Consider the following 9312-nt stretch of genomic DNA (forward strand, 5'->3'; position numbering starts at 1 on the left):
ATTGTAAGTAAATAAATACTCAAGTTTAGGATGTTTGCTGAATGAAGTCAGAACAAGGTATAAATAGATAAGACCTAACCCTTTTGAAAAATTACTGTGGTGCTTGAAAATTACATTTTCTAAATTTAGAGTTGTGTATGACATAGTATAGAATGCAAGCTGTACCCAGAGTTTCAAAGTCCACAGCACTTTTAAAAAGGAGGAGGAGGGGGCAGAAACCCAGTCGAGGCAAAGCGAGCTGGAGTATCAGACAAGTTTTTAGAACTCTGTGCCATGGTGCAAACTGCCTGCAACCAGGAACATCTTCATACACCCCAGTCTGAGTGAATAGTTATTTTCATTCCTGCTACTCAGATCTACGCAAAAAACAAACAAACCAACCCTGGCTGGTTTGGCTCAGTGGATAAGACAGACTGAAGGGTCCCAGATTCGATTCCTGGTCAGGGGCACATGCCCGAGTTGCAGGCCCGATCCCCCGTGGGGGGCGTGCAGGAGGTGGCCGATCAGTGATTCTCATCACTGATGTTTCTATCTCTCTTTCCCTCTCCCTTCCTCTCTGAAATCAATAAAATACATATATCTTTTAAAATATATATATAAGCATCCTCCTAAAGTTCTTCCATCTGCAAAAGAACTGAAAAAGGGGTAGGGAGGAGCCATGAAAAGCTGAGTAATTGGAGCTATTTTGCTCATTTACACAAGTTTCTACAAAACCTAGTGGCTTTGTAACTCTAATACCACCAGCTTAAGATGGATCTTAAGAGGGACTGAAGTGACTAGGCCTGGTTAGTATCTCCCAAAAGAACTTAATAGGTCGACAGCAGTCAATTACACTAATGTGTAAAAAGGAGCAAACGTGCTTAATATAGCATCATGGAATTTTAGACTCAGAAGAGACCTTGGCAATCTAGTTCAACTTCCTCATTTTACCAGAGGAAAACGCTTCTAAAAAGTGAAATCATACCCTACCCAGTGCTCAGTGGTTAGAGCATCAGCCCACGTACTGAAGGGTCACGGGTTCGATTCAATAGATATAAATATACAGTGAAATCACTTGTTAGGGTCACAGTTACTTAAAACAGCCTAGGACTTAAACCCCAACCTCCAAATGAAAGACTCCTGACCTACATAAAGTATGCTGATGAGTAAAAGTTTCTGATCTGCCCACACTAAAAGCAAACACATACCAACTGTTTGTTCTGAGCAAGAAAGGGGCACAAAGAAAACTCACACAAGAGTCAATTGCTTCATGTTGGTTCTTTTCTCTTTATAAAGGCTTTCTTTTCTTATTTTCACTTTGCAAATGAGCAAATTTAAGAGTTGCTACAGGTCCCGTCCCCATCCCCTCCCTCAGGGATGTACCTTTTTCCCCTCTGAGTGATGTACATTTATTGAGGCCCCCCCCCCCTAGGATTATAGGTCTTTAGAGCCAACAGAAAAAATAACCACATTTCTATTTTCACAATACTTACGGAAGGATACTTGGCTATTTCAAGAGAAAATAACACTCTACTAAATTTACTCACAAGTCCCTACGATAGTTTTCTATACAACCACCCTACACACTGTAAATGGAAACTAGAAATCGGTTTCATTTGACCCTGGCCAGTTTGGCTCAGTGGATAAAGTGTCAGCCCTGGGACCAAAGGGTCCTGGGTTCGATCCCAGTCAAGGGCAGGTACCGTGGTTGCAGGCACGATCCCAGGCCCGTTGGGGCACATGCAGAAGGCAATCGATGTATCTCTCTCACATCGATGTTTCTCTTTCTCTGTCTCTCCCCCTTCCTTCCACTCTCTCTAAAAATCGATGGAAAAAATATCCTCAGGTGTGAAGATTATCAAAAAAACAACAACAAAAAGAAATTGTTTTCATTTGGATCTTAACACCCAATTTCATTGTTGGTTATTTTTTAGCTGTTGGATAATCTTCTACACAGACACACAGCAGGTTCTACCTTGGAAAGACACCCGACACACACACACCTGTCATTAAGCTGTGGAAAATAAAATTGACAAACATACTAAAGGGCCTGAAATCCGGCAAGGCACAAGTTCTGACATGAGGAGCACGAGTTGTTTTTCCATGCTGAATATTTAACTTCTCATAAATTACAAGTTCTTCAGTGACAACTGTTCGTTTAAAATATGCCCTCGCCCTAGCTGGTTTGGCTCAGTGGATAGAGAGTCGGCCTGTGGACTGAAACGTCCCGGTTTCAATTCTGGTCAAGGGCACATGCCCGGATTTTGGTCTTGATCCCCAGTAGGAGACATGCAGGAGGCAGCCAATCAATGATTCTCTCTCATAATTGATGTTTCTATCTCTCTCTCTCTCCCTTCCTCTTTGAAATCAATAAAAAATATTACTAAAAAAAACAAAAATAAATATGCCCTTCAGTACAGCAAGGCACTACTACTCAAATTAACTTTCTAAACCATGGCAGGAAGAATGGTATTCATTTCCCATGGTAGTAGAAGTGGGTTTTCTCCCCATTCTAACTTAAATAAAAGAAGAAAAATTAAGGTGTTCATTCCTTTAGTAATGGGAAGTCAGGAAAATACAGGGATTAAAGGGAAAGAAAAAGAAGAGTTCTAACATGTACTCAGTTTTACATAAATTCATTTAATCCTCACAAAGAGTATAGGAAGTAGCCATCATCCCCAATTTATAGATCAGAAAACTGAGCTCCAAAAGGTTGAGCAGTTTATGCAAGGTCTTCCATATAGTAACAGAGCTGGGCTTTCTGTCGGGCAAAAAACTGAATTCTTGCTCTTAACCTCACTTCCATGAATAGCCCTGGGTTCCCCAAGAGCAGGATGAGTGCCTGATTTACTCAACTTTGTATCCCCAAACATCGGAGCTGGTGCTTCCCTACAGTAGGTGCTCAATATATGCCTGGTGAATATATGAATTAAAAGAGAATTGATGGCCCAGCCGGTTTGGCTCAGTGGATAAAGCATCGGCCTTCGAACTGAAGGGTCCCAGGTTCGATTCCAGTCAAGGGCACATGCCTGGGTTGCAGGGCTCGATCCCCAGTAGGGGGCATGCAGGAGGCAGCCGATCAATGATTCTCTCTCATTATTGATGATGTTTTTACTCTCTCTCCCTCTCCCTTTCTCTATGAAATCAATAAAAATATATTTTACAAAATGAAAGAGAATGGACAAACTCAACAACAACAAAACAAACAACCAGTTTCAAACTGGACAAAAGACTTAAATGGGCATTTTTTCCAAAGCTATATAAATGCCCAATAAGCACATGAAAAGATGCTCAACATGATTAATCATTTTTTAAAATATAAGTAAAAACTACACTAAGAATACCAGCTCACAACCATTAGGATAACTGCAATTAAAAAATAAAATAAAAAAGAAGAAAGAAAGTAAGTGTTGGCAGGGGATATTGAGAAAGTGGAACCCTTGGACACTGTTGGTGGGAATATAAAATGATACAGTCACTGTGGAAAATAGCATGGCGGTTCTTCAATAAATTAAAAAGAATTACCATATGATCCAACAATTCCACTTCTGGGTATATGCCCAAAAGAATTGAAAGCAGTATCTCAAAGTGATATTTGTACACCCATGTTCATAACAACATTATTCACAATAGCTAAAACATGGAAGCACTGATGATGAATGGATTAGCAAAATGTGGTATATGCACACAACGGAGTACTATTATTCAGCCTTAAAAAGGAAGGAAATTCTGAAATGGAATACTACTAGGTCATAAAAAAGAACGAGATCTTACCATTTGGGAGGACATATTCTAAAATACTAACATGATTTTCTCTAGACAGTAGAATTATGAATAATTTGTTTTTTTCTGTGGGTTTTTTTGTGGTGTTTTATGCCTTATGCATTGAACCCACATATTATAAGATAACTTGTATATGTTATGAAAATGTAAGGGTCACTTGAATTGTAAAACATAAGGAGAAAAATAAACCTGAGAACCTCAAAGAAAAATAATAACTTCACTAAAAAACTAAAATCTAAATTTGACTCTGATACTAGATTCTCAATGGAATAACCTAAGCAAGCCATGTGTGCCTTACAACAAAAACTATCAATATGGCTTCATGTGATACACCCATGCATGAGACTTAGTGATAAAAGTTTTCTTTCACTGAGGCTGTAAAAAAGATTTTTAAAAAAAACTACCCTGCCTTCAAAATTTATTTATTCTATAGTCTGGAAAAAAATCGAAATAGGTTCCTTACTGCCTTAGGTATTAGAACATAATATCTCTAATAAGAAATCATTCTGCGGAGGTGCCCTGGACGGTGTGCTCAGTGGTTAGAGTGTCGGCCCAAGCATCAAAGGGTTGAGAGTTAGATTCCCGGTCAAGTTAAAGAGAGAATGCAGGAGGTCAAAAGATTTGATTACAAGATATTTAGGAAAAGATCCCTAATACCTCTTATCTTTTCTGAGAGAGGAAAAAAATATGCCAAATATTTCAGTGCACTACTTGACTAGGGATTTGTAGAATCAGAAAACAAACATTAAAGTGGCCTTCCTCTCATGTCCTTTAGACACCAAACCCCGGATTCCGGGTGGTATGCACCCTGAACATCTGGTTCTTAGACCCTTAACTTCCGAGGAGACACAGTAAGTCAAGGGCTTGGCAATTTTAAGTGTAAAAAATGGGCAACGTTCAAACTGGGATCCAATCCAAGCTATACTTAGACATAAGCAAGCAGAGTACAAGTATCAAAACTCCTTAATTCAAATCCAAAGCAGATTAAACCTTCTGCTTCTAGAAAACATTAGGGCCGCAACATGTCTCTCTGTAATCTCATCCGAATTCCTGAGAAGAGGTGGTTGAGAATGCCTTTGTTTCCCCAGGGAAAGACATACCGGAGAAGGTTCCCAGCAGGGATCCTGTAACAGGACTACTTCCTCCTTCCTAATATTCTGCAAAGAGAACTTGCAAGATGTTGTTGCTGAACCACAATAACACAGTCAAAAAACGGACCCACCCATTGAGTTAGTGTGAGTGGAATCTGTCCTTCTGGAACTGCCAGATGGAGATTGGAAAAAAAAAAAAAAAGTTCTTTACTAATTATGGCCAAGATTCCTTGGTACTTGGTGCCAGCGCCAGGATTTTAGCCCAGATGTCCTAGCCAAATTCAAGGTGGGTTAAGTCTGCCAAACCTATCAAAAGGAAAAAACGGCCTCTTCTGTTGCCCTGATTGGAATCTGAAGAGGTCACTCTTGAAATTCTTGTGTGGTACCATCAGTCAATATGGTTTCCCTTAAAAGTGCATTGTAGCTCAAATGCTGATTTAAAGCATATGGATTCTTTGAGTTCTATCTACATGGGAAACGTACACTACACATATTAAAAATATGTAAGATGCTATAATAACTTAAAGCCTCCCTAAATAAAATTTTTTAAAAAAATAATTTCATATCCAGGGTGATCCTGCCACTGTTTTCCAATTAAGATTTAGGAGACCTCCCTAGCCAGTTTGGCTCAGTGGATAGAGTGTCGGCCTGTGGACTGAAGAGTCCTGGGTTCATTTCTGGTCAAGGGCACATGCCTGGGTTGCAGGCTCGATCCCCAGTGTGGGGCGTGCAGGAGGCAGCCAATCAATGATTCTCTCTCATCATTGATGTTTCTCTCTCTCTCTCTCCCTCTCCCTTCCTCTCTGAAATCAATAAAAATATATTTTAAAAAATATATTTAGGAGACCAACATGAAGGTTTATATTAAACATAAATTTTGAACCAGGAAACTTTTGAGACTGAAAAAGGAAGACTTGGTAGCCAGGAGCACAATTCCAGGAAAAAGCTATATGTATGTGCAAATATCAGTTACAAGGCCTCCCAGGGTTGAGCAAAGATCCTGCACACAAATAGGAGAAAGCATACACCCAAAAGCAAGTCTGAACATCAAGTACTGGAGATTCCACTGTCAACATATTATGTGCAAGGCTTAGCATAACAAACTCGAGTTCAATTTCTAGCTCTGTATTTATTGGCTATATGGCCTTTTAGTAAGTTAGTAAAATTCTTTGAACCTCAGTTTTCCTATCTTTAACTCTTCATCAAAATCATGGCATGGTTCTGTACCTTTCACTATATTAATAAATACATATTTAGAACTACAATCAATATGATGTTATCTGCCCCCTCCCACGCCTCCACCTCAGGACCTTTGCACTTGCTGTTCCCTCTTCTTAGTATGCTCTTCCCTCTTGGATCTATATTCCTCACTTCCTCCAGATTTCTACTCAAAAGTCACATTCTCAACAAGGTTTCCTCTGACCACCCTATCTAAAACTTCTATTACCCTAATTTTTCTCCCCAAAACTTAATATTCCCCCCTCCCTGTTTTCTTACCATGTATCACCACTATAAATTTTGCTAATATGGTTATTGTCTGCCTCTCCTACTTGAAGGGGGAGTTCAAAGAGAACAGGAATTTCTGTCTGTTTTATTCACTGCTGTATCACCAGTTCCCAGAACGGCATCTGGCACACAGTAGGTGCTCAATAAAAAGTCTGTTGAGGAAGAGAATTAATGACAGCTTACAGACAGGTAAACCTTAGCCCCTCAAGCTGCCTTTGGGGAGAATATCACAACACTTCAAAAATACTATAAAGCTGCCCTAGCCAGTGTGGCTCAGTGGATAGAGCGTCGGCCTGTGGACTGTAAGGTCCTGGGTTCGATTCTGGTCAGGGGCACATGCCCGGGTTGTGGGCTCCATCTCCAGTAGGGGGTGTGCAGGAGGCAGTCGATCCATGCTTCTCTCTCATCATTGATGTTTCTATCTCTCCCTCTTCCTTCCTCTCTGAAATCAATTAAAATATATATATATATATTTTTTTAAATACTGTAAAGGAGAACAACAACAGGCTTGCAAGGAATAACACTGTCCATTCTTTTATCATAGAGAAAAAGACACTCTACCTCCCATCTCTCCTGTACAAGGAAGGGATTAAAGAAGCCGGTAATTTGGATAAAATGGGACGCTATATTCAGTGAAGTTAACTTTAGCTAACACTACACAGATAAGACTTTCTTTTAAGTTTAATAGATATTAAGCCATTTTTCTGTGATTTTACAACACCACCTTCTGAGTATGTTTTTTTCTCTTTAGCTTTGACTTCTATAGAACCAGTCTTGAAACTTATGGACTTCATATTTTCAATTAACTAAATAACAAATATTTACTGAACACATGGGACTCTGCAAAATCCTGTAGAGCAGTGGTTCTCAACCTTCCTAATGCCGCGACCCTTTAATACAGTTCCTCATGTTGTGGTGACCCCCAACCATAAAATTATTTTCGTTGCTACTTCATAACTGTAATGTTGCTACTGTTATGAATCGTAATGTAAATATCTGATATGCAGGATGTATTTAGGCGACCCCTGTGAAAGGTTGAGAAATGCTGCTGTAGAGGATACTATGAAGTGAAATATATATGGTGGCAAGGACCTTATACAGGGCAAGGACCACACACACACACACACACACACACACACACACACACACAGGAGACACACACACGGAAGACCAGAACTATATCTGCAAATGAAGAACTTCAGGCAGCCAACATGTGATGAGTTCAAAGATGTCTATCTTTGTATGGAGTAGAAGAGGACCAATTCATCTCTTACACGCCATCCACTAAGCTTAGAATACCAACAGAGACAACACTTAAAAAGCAAGAGTCGCCTGACCGGTTTGGCTCAGTGGATAGAGTGTCAGCCTGTGGACTGAAGGGTCCCGGGTTCGATTCCAGTCAAGGGCATGTACCTTGGTTGCAGGTTCCTCAGCCCTGGTAGGCTCACATGCGGGAGTCGCATTGATGTTTCTCTCTATCCCTCTCCCTTCTTCTCTGTAAAAATTCAATAAAATATATTTTTAAAAAAAAAGCAAGAGTCAAACATGACTGAAGTTAAGTTCCCATGCATTTATGGGTCACATGGGATGCAACAGACTCAGTGTCAAACACTGGGTAAAAAAAATAAATAAAAATTTAACTACAAATAAGGGCACCAAATTCTAAACTTATAAAGAACAGAAACCAGATCGGCTTATGTTGTGCTTAGGCACAGGTAGGAGCTTAAGCAATTGTTAAAGAAGCAGAGAAGGTGGTGGTGATCTTTTATCTTCAGACGGAATACCTGCAGGTTTCCACCCAGTTTTAGTCTTGTGCATTTTTTTGTTCTTTTTTACTCCTTTGAACCAGGTCTAGTGGGAAACCTAAGACGCACTTTTTTCTCTGAACCTTAAAAACTCAGCACCAGCCCTTCGCCAAGCAAGAGTTACTTGAGGCTAGACTCGCTCCTTGCTAGAGATTCACCATACTAATTTAATTATTAAGCACCTGGAGTCGGAATACCTGCGCTCAAATCCGGACACCACCACTTATTAGCTACTTATTAGCTGTGTGAACCCGGGCAAGGTAATTAACCTTCCTAAGCCTCCTCTTTAAAAGGGGGATCGGGACACAGAGCACCCTCATTGGCTTAGATTGATTGAGATAAAACATACAAAAGGCTTGCCCCGAGCCTCACCCCAAGAAGCCCTCAATAAACGTAATGATTATTTTCAGGGGGTGAAAATGCCCCACGGCTGGGAGCGATGCACCTGAGGATTCTTGCAATAGGTTATCATTAAAGCCAAAGTCAAACACTAGGATCCTGAATGTCAATTGTAATTGAAAAAAAAAATTTTTTTTAAGCCAAAAAGTCAAAGACTTTGGTGTCTGGACTTGTGGACACTATAAGCAACAGGAATGACGATAATAACAGGGCAACACCAACCAGAATCATAACCTGTCACAGCGGCAGCAACGGGACCCCTTACGGACACTGTCCTAACCGAAACGGGAAGGCAAGGCTGCTGAATCCAAAAAAATGAAATTGCAGAATTTTTTTTCCACCCTCTTCTTTTTTTAAAAAAAAATACGGTAATTGGTGCCCAAGTTTTGCTAAAAACAGACATCTCAAAGGACTGCAGATTTAACGTGTCATTTCTCCCTGCCCGGGAGGTGGGGCCGCGGAGGGAGGAGGGGGCGGCGCTCGGCCCGGCCGGCCGGAGGGAAAGGCCACGCGCAGCGGAGGAGCAGCCGAGTCGGGGTTCGTCCCCGAAGGCAGATCCGGCGTCTGCAGCCCGCGAGGGGGCACGGAAGGCTCGGCCTTTAAAATAACCTGGAAACAAGTGTCATCTGCCTTCCGGGCCAGTCCGCGCCCAGGCACGAGGTTCGGGTGCCGGAGCCGCGGTGCGATCCGGAAACCCTGGTCCCGCTTCCCATCCACCGTCTCCAAGAACCACAATCCCACCCGGGGTG

Source organism: Myotis brandtii, unplaced genomic scaffold (assembly GCF_000412655.1).
Source record: "Myotis brandtii unplaced genomic scaffold, ASM41265v1 scaffold463, whole genome shotgun sequence".
In the NCBI taxonomy this organism is placed as follows: Eukaryota; Metazoa; Chordata; class Mammalia; order Chiroptera; family Vespertilionidae; genus Myotis; species Myotis brandtii.